This window comes from Mastacembelus armatus, chromosome 21, assembly GCF_900324485.2.
Source record: "Mastacembelus armatus chromosome 21, fMasArm1.2, whole genome shotgun sequence".
NCBI lineage: Eukaryota > Metazoa > Chordata > Actinopteri > Synbranchiformes > Mastacembelidae > Mastacembelus > Mastacembelus armatus.
The window spans coordinates 24,281,651-24,298,122 of record NC_046653.1 but is presented as its reverse complement, the minus strand read 5'-3'; the positions used below and the strand labels follow the sequence as shown (position 1 = coordinate 24,298,122).

At 46.1% G+C, this 16,472-nt stretch overlaps 1 long non-coding RNA gene across 1 annotated transcript; it reads right to left on the bottom strand.

Moving 5' to 3' along the window:
• Window positions 1-736: 736 nt before the first annotated feature.
• Window positions 737-5,003, bottom strand: LOC113123241 (uncharacterized). Its single transcript, XR_003294942.1, has 3 exons — window positions 4,627-5,003; window positions 4,429-4,535; window positions 737-940 (listed from the first exon to the last, which is right to left on the bottom strand). It is a non-coding gene; the product is annotated as an uncharacterized LOC113123241 (long non-coding RNA).
• Window positions 5,004-16,472: the final 11,469 nt, after the last annotated feature.

The following is a 16,472-nucleotide window of genomic DNA, read 5'->3' as shown; positions in this document are numbered from 1 at the left end:
GTCCGGTGTGAACAGGAGGACGGATCACAGCGAGCACAAGCACGACCTGGTGTTAGAGCAGAACGTTTTGTGTCATTAGTCTCAAAACTTTCATTTAGTCATTTCTGCTTTTTTTTTTTTTCTCTTCACTTCAGGACAAAAGGAAATGTAAAAATAATAATAATTATAATATATATAAATGTATGTACTGAACTGTCGGTGCAGTGGAGGAAAAGGAGTGTGGCTTTGGTAGGAAAGGAGAAATAAAAACACTGAGTATTTACTCTGAGTATTTTTGTACATGCTGGTTACCTAGAGTCAACACTGCTGGGAAACAAAACAGAAGTCGGGGGAAAATGGTGTTAATAACTTCTTCTTATTGTGTAATTAAAGAGTAAAAGGGGAAGAGCACAAGGCATTTTGCAATTTCGTTCTTAATTTAGTTTCATACTAAACAGTATGATTTTGTTATTGGTTGAGCAGACTGTTCTCACTGTGCTTTGGAAATTTCCTCCTGTTGGACAATAAAACCTCACATTAAAATTCAGTGCACATTATTCTGATGGGTCTCTTAAAGAAAACGAAACGAAGGTAAACAAATTCCTGCTTCTGAAAAAATGCCACATCTTGCAAACAGGTTATTTAAGGTTGATCACCTCTAAGAGAGAAATCCGATCAGCTGAAGGTTTATAATCAGCTCAGAGCCAACACCTTCTCAAAAATCCACATGGTTCCAGTTGGAACTTGAATTCACCTCGTCTCTGCTGCGTTCAGCATTGTCTGCGTGCATGAAGCCCACAGGCATGAAGCTCGCTTTGACATCTCAGCAGCATTAACCCGATCCTGTCCTCCACCCCCGGAGCCGCTCGTCACAGCCTTCACAGAGTCTTCACGTGTTCTTCCACGGACGGGCCCGTCGTGCCTCGTTGTTGTGGGGCAGTGTTTTTGAAATGTTGTTTTCCTGTTAATATATTAACCATTAGAAGATGAATCAGTGGGTGTGGAGCTCAGCACTGAATCACAGTTCAAACATGCACAGGGGGAACTTGGTTGTGGCTTTTCTGGTGAAAACACATCTGTTAACACCACTTGTTAATCTGTGTGGACACAATTAGACTCAAATAATCCAGTGGACATATCTGAATGTGGCACACCTGATAATAATTTAGCTCATAGACAGAAGGTTGGTGTGAATGTTTGAGAACATTGTTGTTGATTTAAAAAATAATAATAAAAAAAATCTTGATTTGTTTTCGCTGTCCCTTTTATACAATTTAATTAAAATAAAATAATATAATAATAATTAAATTTAATTTAACCATTTTAAAAGAGATTACCAGGATTTGTGCTGTCAGCCACAGTGTGAACAACAACACACATATAAATGCTGCATTTAATAAAACTGATGTGTGTGACAGAGCTGCTCGTTCTCTCTTTGTCCATTTTATCCTGTTAATATTCACAGTGTTTATGTAGCAGCTTCCCAGCTGCTGTCACTGAAATTGAAGGTGTTTGTGTGTTGGACGTGAAATGGAGGAGCAGGGACCCCTGCTCTGAGGTTGGAGGTGAGCCACATGGTGGCAGTGTCCACAAAATACTGTCGACGCAGCTTCGAAAACAACCTCTTACCTGCAGCTGGTGTCTCCACTTCCAAGTGAAGTGCAGGCTGCCCTGTGTGGGCTGTGACGGTCTCCTCGTGTCGGCAGGACTTCAGTGGAAATCTCTGCAAAATGCAGCTGGTGACCCAACTGGTGCTTTGGGCAAGTGTCCAAAATCTTTAAAATTCTTTCCTGTGTTTTTCCTGAGTCACTGCCGATCATCAGGCGGCACAGAGGTCGAGCTAACAGCCATTTGATGCTTCATGTTGCTAATTTGAAACAGCGGTTAAGGCAGGTCACATTTTGGTTCCATGAATATACGGATTGTCATAGAAAATAAACTAGGGGAAAGATCAACAGTCTGGCTGTGTGCGATAAAGATGATGAGTAACCGTGACTTGACTGAACAACACACTCACGCAGAGAAAGTAGAAAATATTTAGTTAACGGGCAGCGAGGGAAGCTCAGGTGGATGCTGCTGTGTTTGTTTAATTCATAAAGCAACGTTCTTCCTGACAGGTGCTCCGCTACCTGGGCAGCAGGGGAAACTCCAGCGCTCCAACGGATGTGGCTGAGAGGGCTCTTTTTATAGGCTCTGTTGACATAACATAATCTCATCTCTTCAACTGTCCAAGCCGCAGCAGTTTAGCTCTGGTTGTTACCCTGGGTCAGAATGCTCCCATTTTCCACCTGCGCTGTAGGGCATCGTTTCTGGCTGAGCGCTGACCCCGGAGGAGCCGAGCCAGGGAGGAGAAACGCGAGCACAAAGATTGTTTTCACCCCCGACTACACTGGACAGAATTGATCAGGCTGGTTCTAAGTAGGACAAGCGTGTGTGTGGAACAAGCAGATACAGGAAAGCCAGCTGAATTTGAGGCTGTGTTACTTCCTTTTACAAACATACCACAATATTTGGTCATCTCAAGTGCCTCCACCAGTCATCAGATTATCAGGCTTAGCTGGACAGTCCGGTGCTTTCCACCTACTAATGCAGTGTAAGCCAGTGGCCCTTGACTAACCAGCAGCACTGTGCTGACCTCGGGCTCTATATGACAGATGTTGTTTAGAGGTTGGCCAGCCGGCTCCAGGCTTCAACCTGCTGTTGTCCCGGTGCGCGGTGACGCAGGTATTGCGCAACATTTTCCTTGGTTATGACCATGTGACGTCACCAGCTTCTCTCGGCCGCTCGCTGTTTCCCGGTTCCCCTGACGCGAGATACTCTAACGATTACACTGTTGTGTGTAAATACCACAAACAACACAGAGTGAACACACACACACACACACACACACACATACACACACTTATCCAACGCTCCTTCGCTGCCCCGGGTCTGGCTGTGTCCATGGAGGCACCTGTTGTGTGTGTGTGTGTGTGTGTGTGACGTCATATGTGAGTCAGGTGAATGCATGCGTGTGTGTGTGTGTGTGTGTGTGTGTGTGTGCGGTGAGTGTGTAGGCTCCTGCTGGCTGTGAGATGTTTGTGTAATCAGCACAGCAGCACACCTTGGTCACATGGTAAACTTTCCACTGCGCTCGGACAAAAAGACTTCCGTTACACACTTGAGTAGTCCGGGAATGGCCTACTCTCACAGAGGAGAGGTCAAAGGTCGCAGGAAGAGGAACCTCTGGTGTGTCCTGTCTGCACATAGTGGGAAACACCTCTTTATCAGAAAAGTCTGAAATGTGATAGAGTCCTTTATATTTTCTGCTTTAGCAGTTAATCATTTGGGAAATCCTGCTTTCTGGCTGACAGGTGACACGTCTCTCACACCTGCTCAGTAAACGTGAGGCCTGTTAGCGTAGCTTAGCATAAAGACTGGAAAGGAGGTGAAACAGCTGCTCTGTCCCTGTCAGTACCAAATCCTGCACCTACCACATCACAGTCTGATTGTTTGCTCTGCGTGGTTTTACTGTAAGCTAAGAAGGTTGATGGTCTGTTCCCAAACTCCCTCTGCTTTAATGCTGCTACAGAAGTTAACGAGAGCAAACATTAGTGACCCTTTAAAGGCCTTTTATTAATTAAAGGGTCACTTCATGAAAATTACCCAAAAACACATTTTCTCACCTGCTCCTGGTGGTTTTAAACCATGTAGATAGTTATGTTATTTTCTGACCAGGTCCTGATAAATTAATTTTTGAGCCTTTGGTTTGTGGTTATAATATTTAAAGCTACATTTGAATCCACAGTTCTCACTCTTCATGGTTGGATACAGACATAAGTGGATTACTTGCAAATTCGTCAGTTGGTCTTACATGGGAGAATTGTACAGCTGCACCTTATTTTCATCCGTGGGTCTGACATTGGTTTTCTTTATGAATGGATTGGTTGTGTATAAAACATCAGAAAATAGCATCTATTTAATTAACCTGTTTCACTTCTACACTGCTGGTTGGATTCTGGGGGGGGGGGGGCACCAACAAGCTTTTGCCCTGGGGGCCCATAAAAGGTTAATCCGGCCATGGTTAGTGTGTTTTATTCAGGGGAGAACTGACCCTTTAATTCCACAATGAAGGAGCAAAATCATATGAATTGCTTTATAATTTAATGTCTGTTAACTGATCCTCAGTGTCCTATCACAGCTTCAGTTAATTGTTTTAATAAGACCTGAACTGCAGTTCACCTGCCCCCGTCGCTAATGTTGGACCTGCTGTTAGCCTGAGCGATGCAACAGAGACCCATCTGTTCTCCTCCTATGAATGATCATAAGGTTGGACCGAGGCTCCTAAATATAGACAGGACAAATTAAATTCAAATGACTCAGGCTTGATGACTGAGACTGTGACTTATCCCTCCTCAGTGCCCTGCTTCTCTCCGTCAATGTTCTGCAAACATACGAGGCAGGACTCACTTATTCCACTCTGGGTCACCTCTCAGACCTTCGACTGTGAGAGGAAGGAGGCTGGGTGGCTGGGCTGGGCTGGGCTGGGCTGGGCTGGGCTGGGCTGGGTGCTGCTCCTGGGGGGCGGAGGAGAAAGAGGCTAAATCAGTTGGCAGAGAAGAGGAAGCTCTGTCATATCCAGAAGGAAGTGTGAGTCAGTGCTCGTACATTCTTGGAGGCTGATTCAGTGCTGCACGGGAAGTGGGAAACGCTTACTCCTGAGCTTTAACGCCGGGAGGGAAAGAGCCTCGTCTGGAGCGGTGTAGCTGTAAAAAGAGTCCCCCAGCAAAGAGGACCAAAAAAGACAAGTCCAAGCCGAGCGAGCATACTGTGTCACAGGTGCTTGCGTGTATTCTCGTGTGTGAAAGCGACTCAGAAGAGCTATGCTGATCCCAGAGGTGGCTGCCACTCAAAAACGGAGGACAGAGAAAGGAGAAGAAAGCCGGTGCCACCGGGAGACAGCAAAGAGCTGTCAGAGAGGAGGAGGAGGGCAAAGGCTAGTGGCCTGGGTCTTCCTCTTTTTCTTTGGTCCCCAGAAATCTCCCCTGCCTTCCCCCTCTCCCTTCACGTCTCAGATTTCACAGCTCCAGCTACAGCAACTTAACTCTTTGTGTTCCAATAAAACAGGCTTCACTTTCAGCTGAGAGCAGTAAATCTCTCACAGGAAGGAGGAAGTGATTACACAGAGATTAGTGGCCCAGAAATACACTTACAGTTTGTTTAAATATTATTTGTAGCATCGGTTCCAAACACATCTTACTTTCTACTGTCACTGGAAATGATTTTCCAGGCTGTGACCTATATCTGACGGACTAATCTTGTCACCGGGGTTGGTGACATCACGGTGGCCATGTGGGTGGTGGGGTCGGGGTCAGGTTTTCCCAGTTTATTAAGCCACGGCCAGTTTGTCCCACCCAGACTCTCATGGTCACTGCCTCTGTCCCTGTGATAAAACACCAGCTTATCACCAGTTTCCATTCAGATTCTTAGTCCTTATGTTACGTAACATCGACCCAGGGAGGAAGTGCTGTCTGCTGTGAATGAAGAGTGTGTGTGTGTGTGTGTGTGTGTGTGTGTGTGTGTGTGTGTGTGTGTGTGTGTGTGTGTGTGTTGGAGGACGAGGACGAGTAGAGCGAGGCGACGTGTGGAGTGGAACAGGTTTCCACATGAGAGTAAACCCACCAAACACCGACGACAGTGGAAAAAGTGTGCTCAGCTGATTAGTGCATTTGTGCACACACACACACCTACACACACACACACACACACAGCCTTGTTTTCATCACTTGTGGTGACTTTACATTGACTTACATTGATTTCCTGGAGAGCTAGCTGAACTATAACCAACACTTAGCTAAGCCTCAGCGAATGTACAATGTACAAATGTACGTTATTCATGAGCACCTGCTCTGATTGGCTGAGGTTGTGACTCGTGTTCACCCTCAGCCAATCAGAAACTGACCTACCAAATAACGCAGATCCTCGGATGGTTGGTCTCGACCCTGCAAAAAGCTGCACTTGGAAACAGCTGGATGTTGCAGCATGATACGGTTCTGTTTTTAGTCCTGTTTCCAAAAGTAGAGAGGCAGCTAGCTTAGCCTTAGCACAGCTATTTTCATTTACCTGAGGGCCAGAAAGAAAAGATGTTTGTGGCTGCTTTTGTTTTTAAATGTGTAGTTCTTGTTTACAGAAGTGCTTCATGTCATAGTTGTTACTGCCACTGTCCTGGTGGGCTCGTCATTTCTGGCTGCAGACAACCACAAAGATCAGTTGGATACCTTTCCCTCCCTGTATTGCCGTGCAGGGGGCGGGGCTTATCCTCAGGTAGCCTATCCGATTTAACGGTTAGGTGTGACGTCACAACGAGGACGGTTTCAACAGCACATGGTCTCGGGGTGCGAGTTTGAACGCTTTAAATAAACACAGCACAGACAGAGTTTGGTAGTTTAACAGCAGAGGAGCATCTCCTCCACGACCTCAAAGCTAATTTTATTTCTATCACACCTGTTGTCTTCAACCTGCTGTCACATCTGCCTTGTTTGGTCTGTGGTCTCGACCTGGTCCCAGACACACTCTGGACTAGTTTGTTTGCAGTGGGAACATGGTCCAGCATCGATCCAGACCAAGTACAGAGTACTCTGTGTTCAGGTGAACGAGCTGAGGTTCAGCGTGTGGTCGTACGTGCTCAGCATTCGCTCCCTTTGCAACGTGTGAAGCTCTTCAGTATTTTCAAGATGTTTTGTTGCTAATTATCACAATTATGAGCAAATTTCTTCCATAGGAACATTCACCAGTGCAGAACATGGATCGTCTTCCTGTGTTTATGTTCCTGCCTCGGCTCATTTAACCAGTGAGCAGAGGGAACGCTGTCATGTGACTTGTAGTGAAGGATTTTGGTTCGCTTAGACTGTGAAAAGAAACTGGACCCAGTGTATAAACTGATGCACAGAACAAACTGTCTTTAGGTCCAGTGGTTTACATGGCAGCTGGTCCCCACAATGAAGGTGAGCCCCCGCGGTGTGAGGTCCCCACAGCGTGAGCAATACCAGGCGTACCCAAAGTCTCTCACACTCGTTACACACTCACACTCTCACACTGCGTCTCTGTCTCGCACAAAACCGCGTTGTATTGTGCGGGTCGTTGCTAGGAGACAAACTAATTCCAAACCTCTTGAAACAGAGGGACTTACTCCTCGTTTCTAAGCCGCCGCATCGAGAGAGAAAAGGGAGAGTGAAGGAGAGGGGAGAGGAGGCACGGGGTCAGGAGAGACAAGAAAGCAACTCTCCCACGCAGAAAAGCTTTCACTCTGCAGGAGTGCGGTCCGCAGGCTCTCGCTTCGACGTCAAAAGCATTGGAGTCACTGACAACACGCATCCAGCAGCAAACAGCTCGGCGTACTTCTTCACCTTTGAGTTTTCAGAGGAGGAATATGAGCGTGGCAGCTGTGGCCAAAAAGACTTTTAGGATTCATAGAAGCAGGGAAATTAAACCGTAATCTATTATATTTTTTGAAACCTAGGATTGCTGTGTGCTTGCCAAGTCAAACCTACAGGATCACAGTGAATTCAAGTGCTCTGGTGTCTAAATATAAGGCTTTTATAGGGTTTCAGTGCTCTGGGAGAGAAGAAGAAGAAGAAGAAGAAGCTGTAATTTCAAATGAGTGTCAAGGCCGAACAGTCACACATGAAACACACTGTATTTGCAGTGACAAAGAATAAGGACTCAGCAGATCTTATGAGCCAGTCAAACCTCAAATGGTGGGAAAACAGTGGAAAAGCATGATGGGAAATTGTATTTTTGTTTGTTGGTGTTTTTAATGTGAGGAAAGTCGCCTCATCACTTCTTGTGCACGTCCTGATTCACTGTTGTTACACTTTGCACTTTGCTTTCCATAGATGCACAAACTTTATCACCACAAGACCCTGGTCCGTTACGGCTCGTCTGTCTTCAAGCGGACGTTGGCGTTAAAACGTATATAACATCCCCGTGTGTCAGGTGCTAATGATGTCATTACCTCCACATTCTCCAACAAGGAAAACAAGTGGGGCAGAGACACTTCCAGCCTCCTGTCATGTGCGCTTCATTTCCCTGCAGCTGCTTCACCTCTCACCCTGTGAAACACTGCAGCTGAGGGACAGAGACGCTCTTATTTCTCAGTGCCGTCCCCTTGACGGGGTCCATCCCTGACACTGGCCTTTCCCCAGACCTTGATGTTTGACGCGCTGCGGCGGCGTGAGGTCAGCTGCCTGTCTGTCCATCTGTCCGACATGTCAGGGAGCGTGCTTTGTTTTCTGCATCGTCAGGGTTTCCTGCAGATGGGAATCGGAGCAGAATGCCAACCTCATGCTTGTGTCGCTGTTTGCACGTTGAGCTGAACTTAAGGGCCGATGGTGGGAGCAGATATGAAGGCCGGAGCTGACGCTTCACCTCGGACCATTTGTCAGAAATAACCCGGTGTGGTCGTGTATCTCCGTGCGTCACCTGCATGACACTGACCGTTGAGGATGCTGATGTTTTTAGGACAGTATCAGTGAATCTATGTAGACGCTGCATAGTTGACATGTTCCATTCAGGCTGCAGAGCTAGCAAAGCCTGAGTGTGTGTGCTGAGTAATGGGGATTTGTCCCATAACCTACAGAGACGGTGCTCAGTCTGAAACATGCATCATGTATTAGTGTATTAAACAGACATGACGCGAACAGCATCTTCTGTTTGCTGATTCTCTCAGTTCACATAAAATGATTTTGGTTCACATTTAGAGTGATAATACTTCTCACTGCTTCAAGTAGTGAGTATTTTCATTATCAGTTCATCTGTCCATTATTTGGCCAAGGTGACGTCATCCAAAAATGCAAAATATTCAATTTTACTTTGACAGAAAACTAATAAAGCCAAGGTTAGTAAAGGTGAGAGACACCATGGCCTGGATCTGGGCACCTGCAGGTATTGGACTGTGTGGGAAACCTTGGTTCATGCACCTTTAAAAGGGATCTGGACTGCCCTGTTGTCTACTCCGGCTCCCAGTCTGGTTGGGTCCGGCTGAGACGCCTTCGCACCAGACTCTGTGGTAGGCACCCTCCTCTGCCGTTTGAGTCAGCAGGTTTGGTATGAGATAATGCAGTGGGGAACATGCTGTGATTAGCCTCTTTCGCCAGCACTTTGAGTCTCTGGTGAATTGTGGTCAAACCAAAGTAGAGACAGGCACAGTACGTAAAGCCTCCACTGCACTGCAGCAATTACTGGTCTCTCCAGTCCACGATCTGGGATATCATCTTCCAAGAGATGTTTAGTCACTGGTTCTGTCTTCAGGTCTTTACGTAACTGTCGTGATTCAGTGTGCGTCATCGGGCATCACACACGCTCACGTTCAGCCCCTGTAGCGGTCGTCTGTGTGTAGACGCTTCTTTAGACGTGGATGTGGTCAGCCATGTTTGTTTATCACCCAGCCTACTTTTTTTTTGCTGCCTCATCATCTTTGACAGTAGCAGATGGAATAAGTTGGTCAGTAATATCTTTGCTCTAGTTTAGAAGCTTGAAACATGATCGCAGTGTATTTGTGTATTTGCAAGTTTCTACACGTCTCTGATCTTTGTGACTCACGTTTCCTCGCTTCTTTTGTCAGTTTCATCTTTTATATGACTGAGGCTGCTGGAGCTTTATGCTGGGCTCAGCTCAGGGAGGCTGAAACTAATATGTTGTATGTTTGATTTAAAAAGAAACCCAAAAAGTTTAAGTCTGCCTTGTTTTTTTGGGGGTTTGTGACTCATTTTAATAGACACCTTATTTTACACATCCGCTGGTGATTCATCATTTGCATCACGTCACCTGATAAATCTTACATTCATATACTGCGGTACAGGAAAAAAAGATCAGTTCATTTAGTAAATTTCCAATTAATCACAGTTGCAGTTAGAGTTTAACACACATGGACAGTTATGAGCAGTCACTTGGTTAAAAACTGCACCTTTTTTCCCTGTAAATCCGTTCGAAGACTATCTGTCTTTCCAAGACATTATTGGACAGAAAAAAGAAAAACTAGTGGTTTTTAATTGCTACGTGCAGAGCACACAGGAATCACGGCTCCTCCTTTATTTGACATGTTCCTCCTCATAGATGTGGTTTGGAAACAGAGACTGTTACTCAGCAGAGGATCCACAGCTGTAAAAAAGAGCCAGACTTCATCCGAGACCATAAGAGTCGGAGCTAAAGGAAGAAGCTCAGTAGTGAAATGTAAAAGCCGATCTGCTTCGTATAATTTCGCTATGGTATAGTTCCAGCCTCACAGGAAAGTACTTTTCAGGAATAAGTCGATTTTTAAAGGAAACTCTAACGTATCGGTGCTTCCTGAGCCAAGCTGCTCCTGCTTCCACTTGTATGCAGCTGAGTGTTCAGTATGACTCAGACCTGCAGGGATGTGACAGCACAGTGATGCGTAACAGGTTCAGTCCTCAGACCTGAACCTGAGAAAAATCCACTTTAATCTCAGTCTGATTCTGCCAAACAGCCACAAAACAAAGACAAATACAGTCCGAACACCCAACACACGGCTTGTTTGCTGAGAAATACTATTAATGGCTGCTATAGAGTGAGTGTACAGAGTGTAATAATGTTGACTGACTGCAGAGCTGGACATGTGAAGGTCAAAAACAGTGTTTGCTCAGCCTTTAATTACCTTTAACAACAGACCTTGCCAGCACTTGAAGCTCGTTTTAGTGCCAGGTCGGCGATATCCAAGCTTTCAGAAAAATACTTTGCCTTTCCCAGTCATAATTACGACTCGGCTTGTTGATCTGAAGCCCTGCTGTATTTGTGGTAATTGATCTGAGGTCTTATGGGAAATGGTGTTTGGCAAAGGGAATTAAAACATTAATGCACAGTGATATTTCAGTAAATGGGAGAAAAGAAGGCCTTTTGATTGTATATAGGACTAAGATGCAAGTGGGAGCAAAGAAAGGAGTCTGATGATGAATAGTGAGACTGGGGTGTGTGTTTTCTGGTCAATACAGATTAAAAAACATCAGCCCAGTGATTCTGTGTGTGTTTGTGTTGTTGTGTTATATAGCTGGAGATAAAAAAATCACCAGCTGCTTCTTTTAGCACACGTCTAGTTTCTGCCTATCGAACATCTTCTAACCTGAAACGTCAGTCATGTTGATGTTTATTTAACCGTGTCCTCTCCCTGACCGTTCATTTCTGTGCATACACGTTAACAGACCACATCCATAGCACAGTAACATCATGGGACTGATTCATTTTTCAGTGATTTGTAATGGTTTTGGGTGACACACCCAAATTATTTGTCCTGCTCATATGGGAGTGCCTTTAACAACATGTGTCCCTCTGAAGTGCAGCTACAAATCATATATTTGTCTTGACTTGACTGGTCTGTTATGCGATTATTGCTACACCTCCCTCGACCGTACCGAAGATCTGCTCGACTGGTGGAGCTCTCTGCGGCTAAAACCCTGATGGTTAAAGACACACAGGAAGTGTTAACGCTCTCCTTTTGGAGAAAGCAGCAGCATGTGAATCTGCATGTGCAGGCTGGCTGATGGGGAAAGCCCTGCTGTAGAGGACATTGTGTGACATTCAAATGACTTATTACAGCGGTAACACAGGCGAGTCAGGGAGTGTGTGTTCGTAGCACCGGGGTGACGTCACAGGCGCCACCTTCAAACGACGGCACCTTCACCCTCCACCCTGTCCTCCTTGAAAGCGTCTGTACGTGTGATAGAGGAAGACGGATGATTCGATCTCTCTTTCATCTTCTCTTTTTTCACACTTTTCCCCTGTCATCATCGCTCTTCTGTCAGCGCTCTGCTGTTTTGCATTCTGACTGTGTCCCCACACCACACACTTCATCCTCAGCTTATCAAAGCAACAATAAACCGCACACACACGCCTCCCATTACAGGCCATTAGCAGCCGCTCACATTGTTGGGATTCTCACTGAGGGTCCTGCTGCACTCGCGTCGGCACGAACGTTACACAGACGAGACCTGTGAGCCCAGTGATTCAGTGTGAGGGACACGGAGAGAAGCCATAATAAATGCTAATATATTCTAATTCTACCCACAGGTCCCACAGGTAATGCTCTTTATATTGTGCTGCCCCTTTCAGGAGTTTTTGATCTCTAAGCTTTTATTTTATAACAAACTGTATTGAATTGCAGCCGCTCCACAGAAAGATTTTATTTACTGTAGAAGTCCTTTTGTTTACATGCAAATCAGTTTAATGTCTGAGTGTGTGTTCAGTTTTGTCTTCATCTGTGTGTGCAGTGAAAGACGTGTTAGTGGCCTGAAATCTTTCCTCCTGTCGATACAGTCAAATCTGTCTGAGTGCAAAGTGAGCAGGTTAATGCACACTGCTTCACGCACAGGTCGCAAATCACCGCACCGTCCTGCTTGGCAAATAATTGTTGCCCGCATATTGCAGATACGTTTGCACATCCTGCAGGGCCCAAGCACGCTCACCCAGGTGACACGTTCTGTGTTTTGTTTTGAGCAGTGAAATGAGTCAGATTGAACCGAAGGGGAAGTGATTTCATGTGGCTAATTTCAGTTGGCATGGTGTAATTTCAGAGGGAAGGTGACACACACAAAAAAAAGGGACTTTCACAGTAAAATTTTAGAAGACACACACCTGAGCCTCGCTCAGAAACCTTGATTTATTTACCTTGATGTTTCATATATAAAGAAAGAAAAGCAGCAAAATCCTCACATTTTAGAAGTTGGGACAAAATAATAGCTGAATAGATTTTCAGTCAATCCATAGTTTCAGCTTTATTCATGTTTAGAGACAATTTTTTACCATAATGACGAGAGTAGTATTGGTCTAGAAAGACATAGTATGGACTAGAGGAGCAGCAGTAACATAAGATTAATATATTTGTCTTTGATTCCATGACAAAAGAATAAAAAGCTCACTCTTCAGTGGGCGTGCTGCTGTGAGGCAGCGTTACCTGTGTGTCTCTCTTTGTCTGAGCTGTGGAGACTCAGACCTTCAGCTGTGTTGCCACAGTTCTGCTGCAGGGCTGTGACGAGACCTGGACAGCAGCACTGAATCCCTGCTCAGTACCCTGTAATATCCATCATCTGCTGGATTCCTGCTCTTTGTGTTTGTACAGCTCAGCCTCTTCGTGTGTTTACGAAATCAGTTCACCTGCTTCTGTACTGCTGCTGCTTTAGTGTGTGTGTGTGTGTGTGTGTGCGTGTGTGATAAATGTCTGATTAACCATGTTAATTGAGGTAAACGTCTGATTCAGAGTTTTCCTCAAACGCCCAGTGAAGTGCAAACCAACATGTGGATGTAGAAGTTGATTCTGGGGTCCAGGGACCCTGAGCAGGGTGTCAGAAAGTGTGTGACTTTCACAGCTGCACACACAGGTATGGTGCAGATTGTCTTCTCTGACACATTGTTGGTTTATGTGAAGTGTTGGTATAATCCCAGGTGTGTGTGTGTGTGTGTGTGTGTGTGTGTGTGTGTGTGTGTGTGTGTGTGTGTGTGTGTGTGTCTTGGCTGCAGGGAAGACTGTGCTGTCCCACTAATAAGGCGCTGGTCTGACAGCAGCCTGACAGACAACAACCCAGCTTTGTGCTGAGCTACAGGAATATTCCTGGCATCTCTTGCTCGGGGTTAACTCCTGGGACACAGAAGCACTAAGTCAATTTAGATTTAGCAGGAGTCCAGATTGTGTTTTTTCTTGTCTTCATTCAAATGTGATTTTCAGTCTGACAAACGACAGCACGAGTCACTCGGTAGTGTTAGTGTGAAATGGTTTTTTTATTGAATTGTCAGGGTCAGGCATGTGAGGCACATTGACAGAAGAGATGAATACCTACCTTTCTGAAAGCCTGAGGGTTATATAACAGCTGCTTCTATTGCGCTCCAGAAACCCAGCAGACAATGTAGCTGTAGAATTGAACCACACAGAAATCTACATTGTATGCCAGGTTCAGGACAAAGCAAAGGTTTCTGCACGTGTCTTCGTCGCAAAGCCTTTTTTCAAACAAATCAAGTTCACATTTACAGTTTCCCTTTATTAGGTCTAAGTGAGGACATTTAGCACAGAGGAGCTCACAGAGCATGAAGAAGAGAGAGAGACAGGATTAAATGAAGAATAGCGGAAGAGGAAGGAGTGAAAAAAAAAAAAACAAAACACAAAAAGCCTTGACAAGGGCCCCTTGTGGAGTTGTGACACAGAGAACATCCTGTCTGTGGGGTCACAGGATGGAGCCCCCCTGACACTGCAGCCAATCAGAGGGAAAGGAATGTGCCACCAGCCAATGGGAGAGGAGTTGGTATGCTTGACCAGGAAGTAGGCAGAGCCGTCAGAGACCCAGTAGCCAGATGTAGCTGCTGATTGCTACACAGGATCTACACTGCCTACTGAGCAACTGACAGCAGCCAGAGAGCCGGTCTGGTCACGTCTGAGGGGGGAAGACTCCACATGTCTGCAGACGGTCCACCTGCACAAGCAAAAGAAGCAACAGTCACACACACAGACACATACGGAGGTCTGGAATAAGGCTGAGGTAAAAGGATAAAGAGCGAGAGGGTGTCGAGCACGCTGGCGTCAACAGAGATCAGGCAGCAGAAGAAGAAGAGGAGCCTGAGGGAGGGGAAGGACATGGAGATTATCTGCTGATGAACATCTCCAAGCGGAGCTTTATCAGTTGCAGATTCCTGTCATTCCTTGCCTTCGCCCTGAGGCGTGACAGGCAGTGGCCACCGCCATGCCGGCTCCAAGTCTTAGTCTGGCACATAATGGGAGCGCTGACCCGGTCCTAATAAATTACAAGGCAGATACAGGTGAGGGGGGTGGACAACATGGCCGACCCCTCCCCCTCTCTTCCTCTGGCTCTGCATACCTGAGGCCTCATGACCACATCGATCAAACATGCTCTGAGCAGCTGAGGGTCACTTGATTCCAATTTCTTCTCGAGGGAAATGCTGGATGCTGTCCCTCCTCCCCCCTCACATTCCTGCTCCCTGTCACTATCACTGCTCTGTCCATCTGCCTGGCTCTCCTCTCACTTTCCTGCCTTCCTGTGCTGCAGTTTTACGTCTATGACAAAGGGACATGGCTTTGAGTTGTTTGTCCTGGTCTCCCGCAGCAGCAGAGACAGCTCAGTGACTGATGCTACCTGTGGACTTCAGGGTCAGGGGTCTGCTCTCCCTGCTGAAGCTCTGTAGGTGTGAAGCTGTGTGGCCTTGGGGTTTGTTCTCTGCTGCATGGAGAGCGTTTCCACAGAGAGAGTGGTGAGAAAGGTGACAGGGAAAAGATAACAACTGCCAAAATCTGAGTGACTTTCTTACCTGCTGGTAGGAGTGGCTGTCCAAACACTTCAGCCGCATTTCTGGAAAAATCTGTGTGGGTGTGGAATCAGCCAACCTGAAAAATATATAAGCAACACATGAGACTCTATTCACAAATCACAGGAGTCACAATTACAGTACACAGGATGCAGCTTTGCAAAAGAAAGAGGAGCAGCTGTATATTAAGCTGTCAGCAGCACCGTCAGTGTGATCTGTCTTTCTTTGCCATGCTTTGGTGATGCTGCCATGGGCGCCAGGCAGAACAGTCAGACCAGTGGTCTTTTTTTTTTCTTCCCCTGAGAGCGAGGCAGGAGACAAGGGAACTGAAACTCTCTCATACATTAATCCTCTAACCAGAGTTTTCAATGAAGTGATACCAGCGTGCATGTTTCTAAATATGCATCTCCCAGCATTGTTTGAGGAACAAAGTTTAAAATGAATGGCTGCAGCTTTCCAGTGAGTCTGTTCCTCCAGTGGGAAGCCAGTGGGGGATCATCTCCTCATCTACACTACACTGGATCCACTAAAGCTCACAGGTCAGCGTCAGTTAGTTAGTTAGTTAGTTAGTTATCAGGCAGGAGGTGTAGTAGCAGGTTTCTAACTGGGAGAAAAAGGGGAAATGACACCAAATGAACACATGAATGAATAAAGCTACAAAGAAGGGTGTAGCAGAGGCGGAGGAAGGTGGATGCAGGCAGGGGTGAGCGCTAGGAGGCCTGAGGAGGGGCGAGGCCAGGCGTGCCATTCCATTCCTGCCTACATGGGCCAGTCTATTCCTAGAATGTGGTCTATGGCAGTTGATGTGGGTTTCCTCTTAGCTGCCTGGAAGATGACTGGGCCTGACCACATCCACATTCACACACACACACACACACACATTTGAAACACGTTCACAAACTGTGCACACATCTACAACAAATATACACACACTCACAGAAATGTACAAGCACATACACACACACACACACACACACACACACAGTCTGAGAGAGGCAAAGAGGAACTGAATCATTGCTGTGCCTTAGCCCCGGAGTTGAGGGTGACTGCCATAGAAGTGTGTGTGTGTGTGTGTGTGTGTGTGTGTGTGTGTGTGTGTGTGTGTGTGTGTATTAGTGCAAATATATGTTGCATTTCTGCAGCGACACTAGTTCATTGGTTGTGTGCATGTGCTGTTTGTTGCTCAAGTATGTGTGGGC